General features: G+C 34.7%; 1 long non-coding RNA gene across 1 annotated transcript in view; it reads left to right on the top strand.

The window, feature by feature from the left end:
- LOC139356537 (uncharacterized) overlaps positions 1-21,726 on the top strand; it is a 41,592-nt gene that overhangs the window by 16,427 nt on the left and 3,439 nt on the right. The window contains exons 3-4 of the long non-coding RNA XR_011608531.1: positions 7,888-8,043; positions 17,853-17,935. This is a non-coding gene — a long non-coding RNA (uncharacterized lncRNA). The remainder of the gene's footprint in view (positions 1-7,887; positions 8,044-17,852; positions 17,936-21,726) is intronic.

Here is a 21,726-nt window from a genome sequence, read left to right as displayed (position 1 = left end):
ACAGTCTAATAAGTGATTACGAAAACATGAAGAAAACACAAAATATTTTAAGAACTATGTTATGTAAACTTTTCTATGTAAGCATCAGCATTCCTACTGCTCATGTTTTCCTTAAAAAAAATTTATTTGCCTAAGTTAAAGATTCTAGCCAACTTAATACATTATTTGTGAGAGTTTTTTGATGGAGAAGAAAATAAGATAAATTTTTGTTAATTCAAAATAATATCTCCTTTATTCTGAATGTCATACTTCTGTCAAAGGCTATTTATTCATATGTACCCTCTTAATTAGCAAAAAGAATAATACCATGAGTAAACTACTTGGCAGACGAAGACTTTGAGATCCAGTAAGTTTAGGTGGGTGACATGGATTATACACCCTTCCAGTCAAGCAGTTAGGCCTACTTCTGTGCCTTCTGTATCTGAGTGTAGTTGTCTCAAACACTTTAGGCAGAGTTTGTAAGTGGTTTCATCTAAAAAATTTTCCTGCTCTTTGCCTTTTAAGAACCATATTCTCCCAAATAGGACAATTACTGAAAGAGAAAAACAAGGCATTAGAAGGGCAGCATATATCCACATTAGTTTTCATGTTATGGTCTGATACCCACACTGTTCACTGGCTGTTGCATCAAGGTCTATCTGAAATACTTATTTGTTTCAACTGAGTTTGCTACAAATTAACCAAAACATAAGTAGGAAGTTAAAATTAAGCTTTCAGAAAGGGATAAGTTGTAATTATCTTTGGATAACTACCAAATAGAAAGAATAAAGTTAAGATCATATTCATTACTTTCAGAATATTAAGTGAACAGAAACAGAAACAAATCATTTTCCCTGGACTTGAGTCACACTCTTAGGAAAGCATCATAATATCTTTTTTTTTTATTCTCAGGGGTGAGTTTAATGGTTCAGTGTATTTCTTCCGAGTTTTTTGAGGATAACTCCTATAAACTAAAAATCTAAAACAATACAATTGTAATAAAAGTCTTTGGTGTCAGAATCCTTAGGTAATTTGGACTCATCAATAAAAGAAATATATTTATAAATAAAAGAAATACATTTATATTTCTTATTACCATCCAAAGGTCTATTCCCAATAAGTGTATTATAATTTCAATTAAGAACCCATTCTTTATCTAGATTTATACTCTGTAAAGTATTATGAAAATCTGTAAAAATGCCATATGCTTTGGCTTGATTTTTAAGTTTTGATTTTGCCAAGGTATAATTTTTTCAGAAATAATGTAAGGTCAAAACATTTCTGTTGAAGATGGAGATACTTTTTAATGGAGCAATATATTTAAAACATAAAACACTCATTTTTATCAGTAAAACATTGTCCAAGTAACCAATTAAACAAAAATGAAAAAAATGAATAAGGAAAACTACAATTGGCCTTTAACATGGTCTAGTCTGCAAAATTAGTAATTATGGAGACATGTCTAGCCAGTCATTTCTGTAACTTCTGTTCCCAGAAGTTCAGTACCTCAGAGTTATCACTAATGACCACTTTTACTCATAAAATTCTCATAACTATTTCTTCTACTAGATCTACTTTTTTTCTAATTTTCTAATAATCCATTTCCTTGTCACCTTCACGCATTTGGTTTATATTTTGTAACATGGCAATCAATTAAGCCCAAATATCTTTTTACTGTTATCCTTTTCATTGAAACATTTCTTTTCTGTGCATTCTCTATCTTTAACAAGCAGTTGATGGTAAATTCCAACTAATGCTAAATGCTGAGTCAAATCAGATTATAAATGTGACAAGAACAATCTAATTGTTAGTTCTCACTTTCTTCTTCTCCTACCACTGCCTGCGCCTGAAACCCTTATATCATAAGGTATGGTCAAATTTGTTGTATAGCCTCACTGACTGATACATCATGAGTTCCTATGTCTCAGAATCTCAGGACAAAGGCTTCTTAATTATTATTCCCTGTCTCCCAGTGGTGATATTACCGAATCTGTTGTTCTTGGACATCATTTTTGGGATTATAGTGTAGCAGCATTATAGTCACAGCTGAATAGTTTACAGAAAACCCAAAAAGATATCCTTTATATGTATATTACCTGTGTTGTCATTGACACCTTCAAAGATTTGGCTGCTTTGGTAAACTACGTAAAATTCTGGACAATTTCAAACTGTCAATATATTTTCACTGTAGCCGAATGTGTTCTATTATTGGCTCTGCATGATTAAATAACATCTGCAAAAGTCCTTATGTCTCTTTGACATTCCATAGGCCTTTTAAAAAATTATCATTCACTACTATGCAGCCACAGAAAGGAACGAAATCATGTCCTTTGCAGGGACATGGATGGAGCTGGAAGCCATCATCCTCAGCAAACTAATACAAGAACAGAGAACCAAATACCACATGTTCTCACTTATAAGTGGGAGCTGAACAATGAGAACACATGGACACAGGGAGGGGGACATCATACACTGGGGCCTGTCACGGGGTTGGGGGAGGGAGTGCATTGGGATAAATAGCATGTGAGACTTAATACCTAGGTGATGTGTTGATAGATGCAGCAAACAACAATGGCTCAAGTTTACCTAGGTAACAAACCTGCACATCCTGCACAAATATCTTGGAACTTAAAATTTTAAAAATGTTAAAAAATTATCATTCGTGTCTTATATTCCTATCCTTTCTCTGTTTCATTAATTATTGTAATACCTTAAAACTTTCATTTTTGAATAAATTTTTCAATCTCTTTATAGAATTGTCAGAAATCATTTTAACTTCTGAACATCTCTAAAACAGGAGACCAAGTATATAAAAGAATCCTTAAAATATTTTCAAGAAGTCCTTGGGATATTTTTTCTTCTCTATATTTAAATAATAAAGTGAATCACAACACAGAATATGTAATATCTATTACATAATGTTTCCTCTTTTAAAAGTATGTATATTTTACTAAAACCTCGTGATTTATGACTGCAATAGTATATCAAAATTCATCTAGCAAGGAAGCATCTAGAAATTTTATAGAAGAGCTGCCAAAGCTCAAGCTTAATTTTCAGTTTTCAATTTTAAGCTATTTTTTGAAAAGTGTAAGTAGGAAAACATGTAAGATTTTAAAAGCCATAGAATTCCTAAAATGATTAAATAGCATTAGGCCAGCCATTGGTAGTAGCCAAAGGCAAAGAAAGAGGTATGCTAATAAATTCAAAAAGCAAACAGTAAAGTCAAAACATTTTATGAATCAGTATCTATAGTCTGTACTAAGGAGTATCAAAGATTTAGGCTGGCAAAGAAATACAGAGAGCAAATAGATTTCCTAGAAATCTGGAAGCCTAAGACTTGGACAAGAAGAAGCAGGTCATCCTGAAGGGGATCTTGAAAACCAGAAAAGGCTCCAGCAAAAAGAGTGAGAAACAAAGCAAAGAGCCAGAAGAATAAAAATGGACAGACGCTGAAAGAGCAGGTTTTGCATGAGGCATCTTTTCTCTGCTTATTAGGATCTTCAGAAGAAAAGAGCAAATGGCTTTCAGGCAAAGCATGAGAAGCCAAAGGTTATTAATTCTCTGCTTTATAAGCTATACTCTCATCCTTTTCTTCAAAGGCCTAACATCTTTGTCACTTGTAAATCTAAAGACTTACACTACAGATTCTGCAAAGGTGTCCAAACCAACTCATTAAGGATGAAATTATTTTGTGTGAGTAGAACTTCACTGTATATTATCAAAGTAATGTAAAGGCAAGTGAAAAAAGTGTATAGCTAGTTGCTTTTCTTTTTTTCTCATACTCGGGTGAGGAAACGTTTTTCAAATCCACAACGAACTGTGAGTTAGCAGCTAATACTTGATTTACGGTATGGTGGGAGAGGTCCATTTTATAGACATTACTGTCTACTACAGGGAATATAGGATTATTTTTCTGCTTAGAAATGTCAGTTTCTCAGCTTCTTGAGGCTGCTTTGAATTCCCTTAGCTTCTGCAGTGATACTGGTGTTGTTTATTCTTCCTTAACAGGCAGGGGAAAGGGCGAGGACACATGGTGGTCCCCAAGAGTCCTTATAATTGTGTCTGCAAACAAAAAGCCAGTTTGCTCAGTTTCCTCACCTGGGCACCCTCCCACCAGGTCAGGTAGGGGTTAAACTAACTCCAAGCATTGTCTCTCCATATTGCATTTGCCAAAGTCAAACGGTCAGGGAGTCGAGATCTCATGAGAATTGCTTACTCAGACCACTGATATTGACAGTAAATAACATATATGCTCTTTCGCAAAGGGGGAATTTTTTATATTTCTTATTACCATCTGAAGTTCTATTCCTAATCTTATACTTGCAAAGGATGTTTATAGTGCCAATGTGTCAGAGAAGCTGTGAAGCTAAACATTTACCTTTGGTAATACATGACCTTCTCAAACTGGATTCCACGAGAAAATTAACTCAGTAGGAGATTATTTGATTGGCTGTTTTCTCAGTTTTCCAGTTTCACATACCACCATACCACAAGCATAGGAGAAAAGAGAGTTCATGACATATAATAAGTGCATTGGGGCAATAGGGTTTAATTCTCCCACAGAATCCCTTTGGAGAAGGACAGCACAAAGCCTCAAGGTTCACATGATTTTCAAGAACTGTGAAAGACAGGAGATTTTATCCTACTTGCAAGCTAACAAATTCATTTGCCACAGTCATTTAGATGCTGGCATAAGAGATGAGACTCCTGGATCAGAAGCATAGGACTTTACTATTCACAGCACAGCAGGCAGCATTGATTTCATGTTTGCATTGTGATCCTTCACCCTCTAAGTTTCACGGGGATAATGAGGAGTAGTCCAAATGGGTGTACACATTCTCTAGGTCCATGTAACTGCTAAAGAACCCTAAGGTTCAGAAACCCTAATTTTTGAAATGGTCTGCTAGCATATCTGTCCAATCTTTTACCCAGAGAAAAATATTGTCTTTACTATCTTGGCTAGGGGAAAATTTAGCCTTCTGCTCCAGAAGGAGACACTATCTCTGTCTTCTGAAACTATTTGTTATATCAATCTCCTTGCAAAAAAAAAAAAAAGTTCAGAGCAAAAGTCTTCAAGGCATCTTCACAAGACATGCAGAAACTCAAGCAACCCATGGAGAATTGTTGCCCAGCAATGATCAGCCTCACAAAATCAAAGATGTTTCAGTCCCATGGGTACACTTCCCCCATTCTCTGATAAAAGAAAAGCGATACAAAGAGGAGTAACTGTAAGTGAGTATCAGTCATGGCAAATAGTCGCTGTGCAGAAATTGTCTCTTACTTGAAATAACTGAGAAACAAATTAATCTTGGTAAATCACGTAGCAGAAAAGTTCAGGTTGGATATAGAGAGTGTGCACTCTAAACTATGTGTATTTTTTAACCTCTTACCAAGAACAGCCACCATACTGTATGAATAAATGAAACATTAGAGATAGCCTTCATAAGCCTACAGTTTTAATTTCTTGATTTGGGGGCCTATGACACAGGATTGCAGCTGTGCTAGTCATCAAGAGTCTGAGAACTGTACACAGTTTTGGCAGCCTCTACAGGCCAGCAGTGAAAGAAATCAAGTCAAATTTCGTGTTGCTAAAGGACCCCTGGCACAAAACTTGTCAGTTACACTGGGAGTCGGGGGAGAAATTTATTACAATTTCAGTTTCTGCTGTAAAATTTTCTTTGTGGTATTTCCCTTTTTGGTTAATGAGTGAGATGTCTGAGAGAATTCTGAAGCCTGGGACATATGTCCCATAATATAGTGGAAGACACAGGAGTTGACCCTCATTGATAAAAGATTAAACAAATAAAATTAACACAAAAACTAACATATGAAAATAGTCCTTGTATTGAACCCCTCAGAAAATGTTTTAAAGGTGTGAATTAAATGAATCAAAACTGATTAATGAAATTCTCTCATTATAACTTTGTTAACATATCCATTTAAATGGCAAAAATCAAACCTCAAATATGTATATATTTGAGAAATATATTTGTTTCTAACAGCCTGAACTACCTCACATATTCTCTTTGGAAAATGACAACATAGAGTCATTAAAAGCATCCTTAGTTAAAAATTAATATACCTCCTTCAAGCTCCTGATATTGGCTGTAATTAAATACCACATAGAAAAGCAGCAGTTACTGCCCTTGTGAATCTATTAGTTTGAATCATTTTTTCATTCAGTGTGAAATTTCATTGTCAAAATCAAGTTAAAATAACTCAAAGGGAGTATTAAGTTGATTCAGCCAACTCTTTTAAAATAAATATAATTCTAATTCTCTAATATTTAGGATTATCTTTATCATTTTAAAATTACTTCCCTCTTAGTTACTGTTTTGTTATCAGAAACATATATAGGTAGATAAAATCCAAAGATAAGCTGTTTTATGTTTACATAAATATACTATTGATAAATTTGTCAAATCTATAATCAAATCATTAAAATAATATCAGGAAACAATTAAGAACTAGAAAACAAATGAAAATGGTATACAGGCAAGTCATATATATCTGACCTAATCTATGCAATAAACCATACATAGCCATACATATGAGCACACACTCATTTTGATTTATACACACTTCTAACAAATTTAGGTATGTGGTTTTCAAGATTGCAAAAAGATCAAAAGATCAAAATAGTAATAGAGAAAATCATATTGCAATGCAGACAAGTGAAAATGAAATAAAATAGACCAACAAGCACATGAAAATGTTCTCAACATACTTAGCATTACAGAGAATTACCACAGGACCCAACAATCACAAACCTTGCTATATACTGAAGATAAATGAAAATAGTCCACACAAAACATTATACATGAATGTTCATAGCAGAATTCTTCATAATAATTGAAAAATGGGAAGAACTCAAATGTCCATCAAATGTTGAACAGGTAAATAGAATGGGTACATCAACACAATGGAATATTATTTGGCAATAAAAAGAAACAAAGGACTGATTCATAGTACAATGTGGAAAAACCTTGAAAGCATCATGCTATGTGAAAGAATGATGTCATAAAAGCCCACATAATGCTTGATTCCATGTATATAAATGTCTACAAAGGCAAAGCTACAGAGACAGAAAGTGGATTATTGGTTGCTAAGGAAAGACTAGGGTAGTTGGGAGTAACCCAACTGACTGTTAAAAGATTAGTACTAAAGATTTTATTTTGGGGATGGATCAAGTTGTTTTAAAATTGATTGAGTGCTGGATATGGTGACTTGTGCCTGTAAACGCAGCTATTCAGAAGGCTGAGACCAGAGGATTGCTTGAGTCCAGTTCAAGACTGGGCTAAGCAACAGCAGAGTGAGACCCCATCTCTACCAAAAAAAAAAAAAACAAAATTGATTGAGGTCATAGTTGTGCATCTCTGTGACTATACTAAGAATCATTGAATTATACAGTTTTTAAGTGGATAAATTGTATGGTATGTGAATTTATCCCAACAAAGCTGTTGCAAAATAAATAAATAAAAATAGATTACATTACAAACAACAACAAAGGACACCATTAAGCTCTCTCTGTCCTTTGTCTAACAGAGTTTCCAAAGGCAAAGCATTTCTTCTATAATTGTATATTTCTGTTAAAGAAAATAATAATTATTCTTTGCTATAAAATATTTCTAGCATCCCTTATACAATTAATGTAATTTTTAAAAACACCACCTTAATCGTTGTAAGTGAATTGAAAAGAAAATATCTACACATTTCAAATAAGATATTTATAAATATCTCCTAAATAAAACCATATGTACTCTACTTCCCAAGAATGTATAATAGAATATATTATTAATTATACTGCCCCTCTAGCAGTAAAAAAATATGTAAAAAGAAAAATGTTTGATGATGGTATTGTGTACATTTTTGTATATTCTATTGTAACTATTTTATTTGCTTCTCTAGGCTTTTCACTGAAAAGAATGCCAAATGCCTCTGGAAGTAATAAAGAGACTGAACTAATCTAAAATTCTGTTTGAAACTCTCAAGTCACTTGGAACCAATATATGTTATCATTATCCCATTCCAGTCTATCCTCATTCCTGTCCATCCTCAATTACCGTAAGTAAATGATACAGTGTTAGGAAAACTAGCCTTAGCAATTTCTGTAACACAGCATGCTTAATGTGGTTCCCCATAAACTCTATCCTTTAAACATTTGTTAACTCAGCTTCCCTTAGTCTTTCTTTTAAGTGATTGAAATGGAGCAGTAGACACAGCTACTGTGTATTAAAATGCACAGTGAAGTATGATTCTTCTTTTACCAATGTTTTGCATTATTTAAGGATTGGAAGCATGGAAGAAATTTGCATATTTTAGAGACTATTAAGTAAGGATACATGTTTCTGAATAGATTGTAAATATATCTATAGGAAATAGCACCCTAAACCTAATATACACACCTACACACGCACGCACACACACACTCACAGACAATATGCTCACACACACACACGTACAGCCATTGAACAGAAGTAAGAATCTCAAAGGATGAGACCACCCCTGAGAGTAAACCAGGCTGCTGTTCCCCAGGCTGGAGCACTGACAGAATCTATGAAGTTTTCAGCCTGAAATAGCTCATGGCACCTGCAAACAGCTTAGAGCCTGAAACCTATCAAGCACTTGTCTGTGCTCTAAGGATAAGACTCTAAAAAGGAGAATCAAAATCATTTGCTCAGAGAACTTTTATTTTCATCAGAAGAAAAGGACATTAAACAAATAAATACACAACACACCCTACCAAATGTCTTAATAGTATGAAGAAATAAAGCAAGGAAAGAGAATGGAGAACAATGAAATGTGTGTGTGTGTGTGTGTGTGTGCACGCTCGCATGTGCACACACACTAATGCATATAGGGTGCACAAGAAAGACTACCAGGAAAAGGGGTTATCAAAGTAGAAATCTGATTAAAATGAGAGAGTGAGAAATGCAACACCACGGAGGAAAAAGATTGAAGGTAGTGAGGAGTGCAAGTATAGTCTTTTTTTTTTTCTATAAAACATTGATTTTTAATTTTGTAATTAAAGTGACATAGCAAAATAAGAATGTTTTTACTTCTAACTTAAATATCTTAGTCAAAGTTGCATCAGAAATCAAATACTTCTTGGACCTTTTCCAAAAGACTTATTAATTACCATTATAGTTATTATTATACAGTAACACATTGCTTAAAATACATTATAAACCTTGTTTCTTTTTCTTTATATATGACATATAAAATTATGAATTTTGTAACATGATCCATATTTGAAAACATTTTAAACAGCATGACGACTCTCACAGAAAATGCCACTGGAATCACATAAAATGTTCAAATGCTTGAAATGTTTCCAATTTTTGAAACTGCCACGCACAATGCTTAACACATATTAGGTACTTCACTTTGTTCACTCATTCTCTCATTTACTCATGTACTTATTCTAAGAAATTAAGGATTAAGGAGAAATTGTACTATAACAAGAATTACAAACACAATTTTTTACCAACACATTTGGCATTTTGACAAAGACTTTGGTAATGGAGTGTGGACAAGTTGAGAGGATGATGATCAAGATTTCAAACTGCGTGGCTAAATTCTATCAAATAAAGCCCTGGTTAAATACTCAGTGCATTTCTAAGTCCAAAGCCTTCATGGCAGAAACAAGATTGGATTTCTTAGGTAGAAAGGAAGGGCATTGTCACCAGAATGAAATCAGCAATGGAGAAAGTAGCTGAAGGTGAAATCAACAAAATATCAAAAAAAAGTATAAAGCTATGATTAAGATTTTGTTCTAAGTATAATGACAGAAGAATTGTAACAGCTTTTAGAGGACAACTGATACAAATGAAACTTCACTTTTAAAAGATTATGCTGGCAATTTTGTGGAGAATAGACTCTAAGACAAGAGTGGAAAAAGGCAGACCAGTTAGATGAAGACCTGGGCACACAAGAAGGATAGCTTGAATTAGGATTCAGAGGTAGGATTGGCAAGAAAAGTCAAGCTGGGAATATATTTTGTATGTTAGCTCAACATCGCTCATTGATAAATTGGAAGTGAGTAAATGAAATAAATAAGAAATTACACATTTTCTCCCGTGACCAATTGAGTGAAGGAGGGTGCTATATACCGAAATGGAAAAAACAAAGAAGAATGCATTCAAGGAACTGAGTTAATCAATAGTTCTTATTAGCAGACATTCAAGTAACAATGTTGAATAAGCAATTGGATACATGTCTGGGATGCAAGTAAATGTTAGGATTCAAGACAGTTTTACAGAACATCAGTTTATGGTTGATACCTTTGTTAGGGAATAATCTAAGCTATATTACAAAAAGATCTAAAAATATAATGACAGAAGTTAATTTCACTTTCATATAAAAGTCCAGTGGCAAGGGGCTACCCATGTAACTCTTGAAATTAGTATATTTCTAATGAGGCTTACTTGATTTGACTCACCAATCTTAGGCAAAGCTGCTGCTATTTTAGAGAGAAGGAAGTTCCTTTCCTGATTTGACCCAGAATGCATCTTTTTGTCTTTGAACCATAACCACTTTTCACATAGCGAGTCCCATCATCAAATTCAGTATCCTGTTGTTACAGCACTTGGGTGTTCAAACTTATACATCTATACAGTGCCAGACTCTGTGGTAGACTCTGAATATACAATAAATAAAAGAGAATTGGTGCTTGCTTTAGAGAGAATGAAATCTACAAGGTACACGGAATAACATCAAAAAGTGATTCAGTCTATAGGAGAAGTACAATGTTTAATAAAGATACCTAGGAGAGAAATGCCCTTAAGCTCAACTTTCAGGTTTCAGCTTATAGATCCCTACCTGCTGGCTTATGAAATCCTTTGTTTTACAAATTAAGACCTTCCTATCTATCCTATATCTGGTATTTTTCTTAACAAGTTCTACATTTCATCATAGAATACCACCCCATTTGGTCCAAGTGAGTTTCTTTCTTTTTCTCAGAATAGACCAAAAATTATCATCTTGTATTGAAGCTTGAACAGTTAAGAAGGAAAAGGGTTATATCACAAGCGGCTTACAATAAATACTGTATCTTGTCTACTTTTGAGGCTAAGGATCAGCTTCCATAATGACTTACTGGCATACTGTTTGGTAAATATTTTCTTTTTTTTTTTTCTCTTTCCAACTTTTATTTTAGGTTCAGAGGGTAATTGTGCACATTTGTTATGTAAGTAAATTGTGTGTCACAGGGGTTTGATGTATAGAGAATTATGTTACCCAGGTAATCAACATAGTACCTGATTCGTAGTTTTTCAATCCTTACCCTCCTCCCACCCTGTACCCTCAAGTAGGCCCCAGTGTCTGTTATTGCCATGTTTATGTCCATGACTACCCAACATTTAGCTTCCACTTATAAGTGTGAACGTCCTGTATTTGCTTCTCTGTTTCTGCATTACTTTGCTAAGTATAATGGCCTCTAGCTCCATCCATGTTGCTGCCAAGGAAATGATTTCATTCTTCTTTATGGCTGCATACTATTTCATGGTGTATATGTATCACATTTTCTTTATTCAGTCCACTGAATATTTTGAATATAACCCCTGCCTATGCACAGTACTCACAAAATATATATGAATATAATTGTAATTGTCACATGGAAGACCATGTTAAAACATTAATAAATTCACTATAGCTTTTTGATAGCATGCAATTGTTCAACCAAAATGGTACATAAACGGCAAGTATTGATTTTGCTGTTTATATTTGTGTTTCTTATAGTCTATTCTTCCCAGGGCAGCCAAAGTAAATACATTAAAAATACATCCAAATCATGCATTCTACTCAGAAGACTCAACTGACTTCCCATCTCATTTTATAACCCACAAGTTCCCACATGATTTCTACTTGTTCCTGCATTCCTCATCTCTTTCTGTTCTCTCTCTTGTTCACATGATTCTGGTCATATTGGACATAATGCAGTTCCTCAAGCTAAGCAAGTTTCAGTCTCTTGCAGTCACTGTTCTCTCTAGAATGTTCTTCTCAAAGATAGTTAGCTGTCTTTCTCCCTCACATTCTCATTACCTTCTCTGACATACAAGAAAATACTGTTGGAATCCCATCCAGACCCCTTTGACAGACTGCAGCACCATCCTCAGCTGCTGTTGGTGTTGACTGAACAAAAACTTACACCTGACCCTCATTTATCCAGACCATTGATCTCAGCCAAAAGAAGGGGCCTTCCCTCTAGATCATGCCACACCACCTCAGCAAGCAACCAAACGACACAGACTACCTCAAGAAGGGGCGGATTCTGCAGTACCATTGCTGCTCCAGAATTTCCTGTGGTTTACCTGAAAGTCTCCAGCCAAGCCCACATTCTTGCTGATCTTTCACCCAGCTCTCTCCTGTTTGCCTCATTTCCCTTGTGCTCATAATCCTTTTCCTCTAATACACCTTTTGAATATGAATCTCCATCCCAGGCTGCACTTCTAGGAAACAGACCTAAGAGTTGCCTTCCTTAACCACCACACACCCAAGAACTCCCTGTCTCTCTTATCTTACTTTACTTTTTACATAGCACTGATTGCCATATTGCATAAAATGTTTTTATTGCATAATATGTTTTTATGATCTATTTTTGTTTATTCACTTTTTCTTTTGTAAACTCCACGTGTTCAGGGACTTTTTTTGTTTACTATATTCCCAAGCCTACTAAAGGACTTACTTATTATAGTTACTCAATAAATATGCATTGCTGAATATATGAATAAATGAAATGAGACAATGAATATATTTTATCATTACCTCAAGATGCCTTGGCCGGGCGCAGTGGCTCATGCCTGTAATCTCAGCACTTTGGGAGGCCAAAATGGGTGGATCACTTGAGGTCAGGAGTTCAAGACCAGGCTGGCCAACATGGTGAAACCCCATCTCTACTAAAACTATAAAAAATTAGCCAAGCATGTTGTAATCCCAGCTAGGCTGAACTAGGAGAATCACTTGAGCCCAGGAGCAGGAGGTTGAGGTGAGCCAGGATCGTGCCACTGCACTCCAGCCTGAGTGACAGAGTGAGACTCTGTCTCAAAAAAAGAAACCAGAAAACCAAAAGTGATGCCTTGCTCTTGAAAACACTGGGAACCAATGACCTGAATTAATTTCATCTACAGTAAATAATGACTCTGTTTGGAACCACCATGTGTTCTATGCTCTTTCAAACTACATCAACACTGGAACGCTGTGAGAATTGGTTCATTAGCATGTCTTTCACAAGCCTTCCAGACTTTAAACTCAAAGTCTTTATCTTGCTGTATTTTCATAGTCAAATTTCCCTCTAGATCTCTTAATTAGCATATGTTTCTTAAATAAAAATTTATTTTTTCAGTCAGTAGTATTTTAAACTCAAATCTTAAAAGTTCATACTGAAAACAACTAAATGAAAATGTATATATTTTAACAATGAAATCTATTAAATAAGGAATGCATTGTAACTCTAGAAGGGCCAGGGTGCACATTACTCACATTTAGTCAGAGACAATTCCTAGAAGGAGTCTAGGGAAGTTTCTGAAAATTGATTTTAAAATAAGGTAATAGTTATTTTACTATACAGACACTATTTGGCTGTAAAGCCAGCAAAGAAAAGGAACAGAGCCTACATCACAGCTTTTATATGAAGGAAATACTGAAATTGGATATGACACATCAAAAATATTTAAATAGGAAACTACAGAGACTCTGGCTGAGTTGCAGCCTCTTCAATTCACATGTTCTCTAACAGAACTCAGTCTTGATGAGTGTTTGCAGAAAATTGTCTTCATTGTCTACCACACTGCACAAAATGATCTCTAATTTGACTTTTACAGATTTAACAAGTCAGAAAGCATTTGAGGTTGCCTGCTAACTCCACAAAAGTCTTTTCATTAATCAATAAATAAAGGTTTATTTAATTTTTTCACAAAGAGAACTTTGTGGTCATGAACGCCTGCTGTCTGCTCCGTTAAAAATAAAGAAATCTTCTAAAGAGACTCTCTCAAACATATTCAAATATAGGACTTGGAAAGATATTTCATTTTAATTTAGGAGTACATAATTAATGTACTTCTTTGCAGCTAGCATTTAATGTCATTGCTTTTATGGTTTATGATGTAAAGTTTGTTTCTTTTTATTTAACAGAAAGGTCAATGTGACTAATAATTAGAACTATGACTCTGAGAGAAGAAGACTATAATTAGACTATTTTTCAGTGAATAAAAAAGTGTCAGAAAAAAAGAAAGTGAAACATTTGTGTCAGCAAAGCTGGTTTACATAAGGACAGGAAAAGTGATTATTTTATGCAGATGCACACTTAGGTGACTTTCCAATAATCTAACTTAATGATAATTTAATAATTATAAATTTACATAAAGAGCATGGTCTAGATATTCGACATAAAGCAATGGTTCTCAACCAAGAGTGATTTTGCCCATAAGAAGAAATTTGGCCATTTCTGGAAACATTTTTGCTTGTTATGATTGGAGGGGCACCACTGACTTTTAGAGGGTAAAGTCCAGGAAACCGGCCAAACATCTTACAATACCCAGTCAGTGCCTCACAACAAAGAATTATCCAGTTGCAATGTCAATAGTGACAATTTTGAGGAACTCAAAAGTTACAAAACCTTTTGATTTTGAAATTAATGAGTAAGCTTTAAATTAGCGCAGAGTAATTGGAGCTCTATGGTGACATGGCTATCTATTGACATTGTATTGTGAGATGCATTTTGTAACCATTGTAGATTAAAACGGGAAAAATGAAGGGTGCTATACTTAAAACTGAGCATTCTGAGACAGTACTGAGATTCAGTACACTTAGATCTCATGTAAATGCCCATTGGGGCTATTCATTTATTGGGTAGGAGGCAGGATAGAAGCACTCTACCACAAACTTACTATGTAGCAGAGTTTTAGGAGCATAAATAGTTGTGAAGATCTTCATATCCTCATTGATCCAATGACATAGTCAGTGAGCAAATATTTATTGAGGGCTTACTCTATGCTGGACACTGTTCATGTTTTGGCCAAGATGGTTAACGTGATCTCTGCATAGAATTCCCTTTTTAAATACTGGTTTGCTTCATGAAAATGTTAGTTTTTCATTCAAAGTAATTGTTATTTCTTTTGAATTCCTGTAACTGTTTTCTGCAAACATTTGGGGTAAATTCAGGGTCATTGTATAAAATTAAAAACTGATTTAGAGAATGCTTACTTTTCACTTTTCTGGTTTCCAACGCACCAGAAAGGCTGGAAAGCATTTATGCTGACCACCAGATATTTTCTTCCTCTGGAGAGCTCCGGGCCCAAAGATAGACCAATGTCCCTATTACAGGCTGAATTGTGTCTACCCTATTCCCAAATTTATATGTGGAAGTCCTAATGCCAAAATATGTACCTCAAAATGTGACTGCATTTGAAGATGGTGTCTTTAAAGAGGTAATTAAGCTTAAATGAGCTCATTGGGCATAGATTCCAATCCAATATTACTGATGTCCTTCTAAGAAGAGATTAAACCACAGAAGCAGGTACAGAGGGAAGACCATGTGAGGACACAAGGAGAAGGTGGCCATCTACAAGCAAAAGAAAGAGGGCTATAAAGAAATAATATTGCTGTGCCTTTGGTCTCAGACTTTTACCTTCCAGAATTGTGAGAAAATAAATTGCTATTGATTAAGCTACCCAGTCTGTGGTATGTGTAGTAATGCTGTATTATGGTAGCCTTACAAATAAATAACACTGGATGGGTACTGGATGAGCAGGGACTATGAAATTTTCTGGACTTCCCCCCAGCTGAAAGTTTAAGCCTGGACAAGTTATCTAAATTATGTAAATCTCAGATTCTCTATCTGTAAAATGACTGTTAACTGAGTGATTTCATCACTTCTGAAGCTAAATTGCTACATTTTTAATTTAAAAAACAAATAATTAGAAATATTCTTTAACACGTTTCAAAATTGTTTTTAATATTAAAAAAATTTAAATACATAGCCAAACCTCACCTTTTAGGAGTCAGTAATATTAAAAAAAAATGTAGAGCAAATGATTTGAGGTTAATTACTTTTATAAGCTAACATAGTGGAAGATCTTTGAAAGTTTTACCAGTTTTAGAAGCCAGTCATTTATACAGAAAATTATTATAAATATTATTTTTACTAAGAAACATTGCCTCTGAAAATGTTACATGACCAACGAAAGAGTTAAAATTTCATAAATACTTTCTCAGATAGATTGACATAGCTTGATTAAAACAAGAAAATCTTTCAGGCATTTATATATCTCTGCTTTTCTTTGTTTAATTGCATCTTAATCTATGTACTATTTACACAGGCTAAAAATAATTAGGTGAGTAACAGCTAATGAGTTTTCCTCAGCAGGACTTTGAATAACATATTAAACAAAAGTGTTAAATAAAGCGAATCCATAAAAGTAATAGGGTAACCAAAGGGAAGATTGCAAAAAGTGGCAAAAACTAATGGCACTTGAATTACTAGAGAACAATGACAAGGGACTATGTGAAGAAAGTAATTGAAGAAAACAAGTATACTTTCAAATTACCTTGCCCACAATAGCAAACACTCCAGCCATTGGTTTTAAGTATACAGAAAATAAATTATTTACCTGCATGATATTTTATATTTTAGTCATAAAATTAAAACTAAGCATCGTATTTTAGCTCTTGACTGTATCCAGGGGAGGGGAAACAATATGAAAAAAAAAAAACAAAAAAAAAAAAAACAGAAAAGAAAAACCATTGGCCCAAAAAAACAAACCATCTGGTGAAGTCATGAATGACTGAGTTGAACAGCAGGGGAGCCTACTGTTAATCATTTTTGCAGTCAATTAAGAATTCTGTCGAGAATATATTAAAGAGTACTATAAAAAATACAGTGACCCAAATAAATTGCTTAAGGAAAAAAAAATCAAAATCAGTTAACAGATATTGCATTACTTTCAACTTGAATAATTTTAAAAATTACCAGGAAAAAAAACAAGTGTTTGTTTATTGCCATGATGGAGCCATGTCCTCCAAATTTTAAGACTCCTCTACTCAATTATGTTGATGATGACATTCCAAGAGAATGGAAAAATTTTCTATGTCCTACACTTAGTAAACACCAAGAGATAATTGTTATTAATGCTTCAATTTTGAAACACAGAATAAAATCGATCCTTAGTTGTAGGTGACAAACTGTTTTGAAACTGAAAACAATTAAACGTTCTTTGTAAATTAATCTTTTATGTCGCTAGCTGTCCTCACAAATTCAATCTTTCCTTCTTTCTTCTTTGTTTTTTTTGTTTTGTTTTTTAAAAAAAACACCTTATTTTAGCTTACATAGAATTAGGATACACAACTAAAGTACAGATTTGACTTTTCATCCTTCCTAGCAGACATGTGTGGCCAAGGGATTAAGTTCAGGTCAAATAGGATGTAATCTCAAAAGACACATGCAAGTATAATGTCACTGCCTTGAAGATGAAGCCAGTTATTCTGAACTTCCTTTCTTCTGCTTCCAATCCATGAGGAAGAGGATCATACCCTACGTAATGATGCAACATCAAGCAGAATATTATCCTATCCTAAACATGGATGTATGAATGACTCTCTGAAGTAGACCTATTCCACTGGTCTTGATCTCTCTCCTTTTGTGAAAATATGAGGAAACAGCCTTCAATTTCATGTAAAATAATTATTTTTGGTTCATTTGTTATAAAGATTTATCTTATATCCTACCTAATATGTAAATTTGATCAGAGATGTGAGATATCACAATAATAAATACTCAAAATATTTGTCATTGGCTAAACAATTAGGTGGATGAAGAGGAAGAAACAGATATTAAATTGTGAGAAGCTAATAACCTATTTATTCCACAAAACCAATAGGGAAAGAAATGCAACCTGTGAGAAATTGAAACTCCAGCAACATCCACTGCTCTAGAAAACTGATTGGAAAACTCAGGATACTGGTGAGTGTTTATGGCTCCCTGCTATTTTTAGAAAAGTCCTTCAGGATAAAAAAGAGTTCATGTATAACAGGCCAGCTTGCAATAAGTGATTGAAGGAAACAGGGCTTTCTTTATGGACACCTTTTCTGTCTGCAGCATTTCATCTACTTTGACTGAAAGATGTGTGGCTTCGCAGGACTAGAAAAATCAACTGCTTTTGTGCTTGAAATAGCAGAAGCTAAGCCTATCCTTCAGAGCCTTTCTTAAAATCCTCCCAGTAAGAATTTTTAGTCAAATAATAGGAGCAACCTAGGTTTGAAGTTCAGATTAACTTCCTAGTTAAAGCCTGTATTTTTAGATGACCTTTGCATTAGTCAGGGTTCTCTAGAAGGACAAATATATATATTTCCAATGGAGTTTATTAAGTATTAACTTACAAGATCACAGGATCCCACAATAGACTGTCTCCAAGCTGAGGAGTAAGGAGAGCCAGTCCGAGTCCCAGAACTGAAGAACTTAGAGTCTGATGTTCGAGGGCAGGAAGCATCCAGCACAGCACAGTAGAAAGATGTAGGCTGGGAGGCTAGGCCAGTCACTCCTTTTCACATTTATCTGCCTGCTTTATATTCTTTGGTGGCTGATTAGATTGTGCCCACCAGATTAAGGGTAGATCTGCCTTCCTCCACCCACTGACTCAAATCTTAATCTATTTTGACAAAACCTTCGCAAACACACCCAGTATCAATGCTTTGTATCTTCAGTCCAACCAAGTTGACACTCAGTATTAACCATCACAACCTTGAACTAGCAATATTATATTGAAGGCAAGAGGGAGGGCTCAAGCACAGAAACAGCATGTAACAGAAAATCTCACAGGCTTAAAAACTATGAATAAAGGAATCTTTTAGTGTGGTGATTTTTATGTAAATTTTATTAGACACAAGTAGCCTGGAATCTTAATGAGATTTGAAAAAGGAGACCTCATTGCAAAGAAACCCCAAATCTGACCAACAAGAGCCTGATTGTCTCTGAAGCAGTGCTTATGGAGGGCATATTCTCAATGCATACTTTAGTTGTGGCCGAGAAAAGTAACAGAAAGAATAAAAGCTTACTCCAACCCAAAAGGGAAGAGCCATGTGACTTAAAGGACAATGGATCACAGAGTTCCTCTCATAGATCAAGGCAAGAGCCCAGCTGAAGAATTTAGTCCAGTGCAAGAACAAGGTCCTTAAAGTCATTGCATACCAGATTTTTGTCATTTCTATAATGATTGTCTGCTCCTATTCTGCCTATTTTTATTAACAGGAGTTTATCATGGTGATTCTTATGTTCCAGCTTCCCATTGCATATTAGGTGTCAGGGACATGCAGAATTTGTATACTAGTGTATGGGTTATCAGATTGCAAAGGTCCAAGTTCAAACTTGTCAGAGAGGAAAGTGCAACACTCAAACAGCCCCAATTTTTATCTGAACAGGATAAAGGAACATTGCCTAGCTGATTTTGAAAAAGAAAGGGTATGCTAACACGTGGGGAGAAGGTACTCATGGAGTGATCAGAGGAGTTGACTGAGTCAGACAGTTCACCAGTATTTGTTGCCTAATTTTTCTTTTAAAAGACAGACTCTTTGGGATTTTCACTGGCCATCTCTTCACCCACCTTACAGACTATGCTTCCCAGTTTTTCTTGTAGCTAAGCAGGACATCGTGTCTAAGTTTGGGGAATAGGATGTGAGAAGTTATGTGAGTACCTTCTGGATTTTCCCCTTAAAAACAAAGATGTTTGCCTTAGATTTCCTCTTCTTAGTTATTGCAGTTAGATGGTGGACATGGTGACCTAGATTTGACAAAGTAGACGAGAACATCCTAGAGGATAATGGAGCAATAGAATGAGTGAAACCAGGTCCCTAAATGAACTAGGAAGGCACAGACACCCCAGCCATCCTAGACCGTTCACTTCTGGATTGTTACATTAGAAAGGAATAAACTTACGCTTCAAGTTTGTATCTTGGACTCCTTTATAGTAGCATCTTAGTCTACATCCTCACACAATATATAAATTTAAGCTAATAAACTCATGATTACGAAGGACAGTTAGGATTGAGAAATAAAACCAAATTCATAAAGGCATGTACCTGAAAGAAAATAGTAAAGTTTTATAGAACAGGCATGATGAAAGACTATTTTTAGTGGAAGCAAGGAAAGTATCAGATAGCTTCTGGAAGACCTGCTGTGATGGATGTTTTCCACACAGATGTTAGACTCAGGCACTTTATTTAATTTCAAAAGGTGTGCCATATGTACATCTGTCTCAATAAACGATCATATTTTATAATTATAAGACTCTTTAAATCATCTGTCAGACACATCCAGATGCCAAATAAGTCAAAACCTCCAGTGTTAAAACCACTACTCAAAAATAATTTATACACTTGGGAAATGAAAATTAATGATTCATAAGGCATTTCTGAATATGCTGTTTTATGCCCAAGATGGTACAAAGTCTTCAGGACATGGACAAGGGTAAAACATTGTATCTACAATCAAAGATGTTCTAACCTTACTGAAAGTACAAGAATCCACTTTAAACTAGTTTTAAGTTGCTATTTAAAATTAATGCTTCTAGTTATAATTTAATTGAAAACTATTAGTGTTTACATGTAATATACCAGTGTGTTAAAAACTAAATAACTAAGACATTGCTCCTCTCATAAAAGAACTTATAATGTGAGATGAGGGTGGGAAAGAGAAAAGAAAAGATACAAATATAGTCTCTCACACAGACACCTACAGATACACACAATTATACACATAAAAAATATAAGGCAGATGTCAAAAAAAAAAAAAGAACAAATAAAATGTATCAATTTCACAGAGAGTCTGGTAAATTATAGGCATCAAGATTCCTAAATGGTTAGGAATAGAGAACATTTACTTACCCATCCATTCAACTTATGTTTTTTTTAAAGGCATTTATTATGTATCATGTACTATGTTCGAAGTACTAAACTCCTGCCGATGGCCACAAGAGTGTCCACTGAACAACAGCTTAGTTCTGCAATGCAGTTATTCTGACTAGGTGCTGGGGATGCCAAGGTCAGTGAGAATGCACAACCCTGTTCTCAAGGAGCTTACAGTTAAGAGAAGAAGAGGTAGGGGTAAGAGAGAGAGCACTGTCCATGGAGATGAGACAAAATAATGGGCAAAGTCAAAGAAAAGGACAATGTTGAGGGAGGAAAGTAGCATAACAATATTCTGACAAATTAGAGGAAATATAGAAATACAATAGAACTCAGTGTCAAACATTAGGAATGATATATTGTAAATGAAACTATAAATAATAGTTGAGAAGCTCATAATCTAACAGAAGAGGTAGAATTGGAAACAAACTATTATAAAATACTAAGGTAAATATTTCAATCCCAGACATGCGTATCGTGGGAGCAGAGGTGTCAGATGGCTTCTGCTTTAAGAGAATCAGGGATGGGTAAGCAAATTGTTTACTGAGTACTGTACTTATTTTTGAATGAATGAATGAATGTTTCATATTTGTGGTCCTTCATTCTTCTCTGATTGGCACCAAGTTGTGTATGTGAAAGAGAGAGAAAGAAATTCAAGACGTGTATTTAAAGTCATAAAGCATACAATAAAAAAGGAGCCAATAACTAGAAAAGGGCGTCTACATTAAAACTTTCAGAATGAATTTGTTTTTGTCGGCCCTATGTGCTATCTTTCTAACCAAAAATACCCAGATTAAAAATATATTGTGCCCTGGATGTCAGATAACTTCTTATTCTCATATTCCTATAGCTGCT

The sequence above is a fragment of the Macaca nemestrina genome, chromosome 10 (genome assembly GCF_043159975.1).
Source record: "Macaca nemestrina isolate mMacNem1 chromosome 10, mMacNem.hap1, whole genome shotgun sequence".
Lineage (NCBI taxonomy): Eukaryota > Metazoa > Chordata > Mammalia > Primates > Cercopithecidae > Macaca > Macaca nemestrina.
The sequence above is the reverse complement of the archived record's forward strand: the minus strand, read 5'-3'. Positions and strand labels throughout refer to the sequence as shown.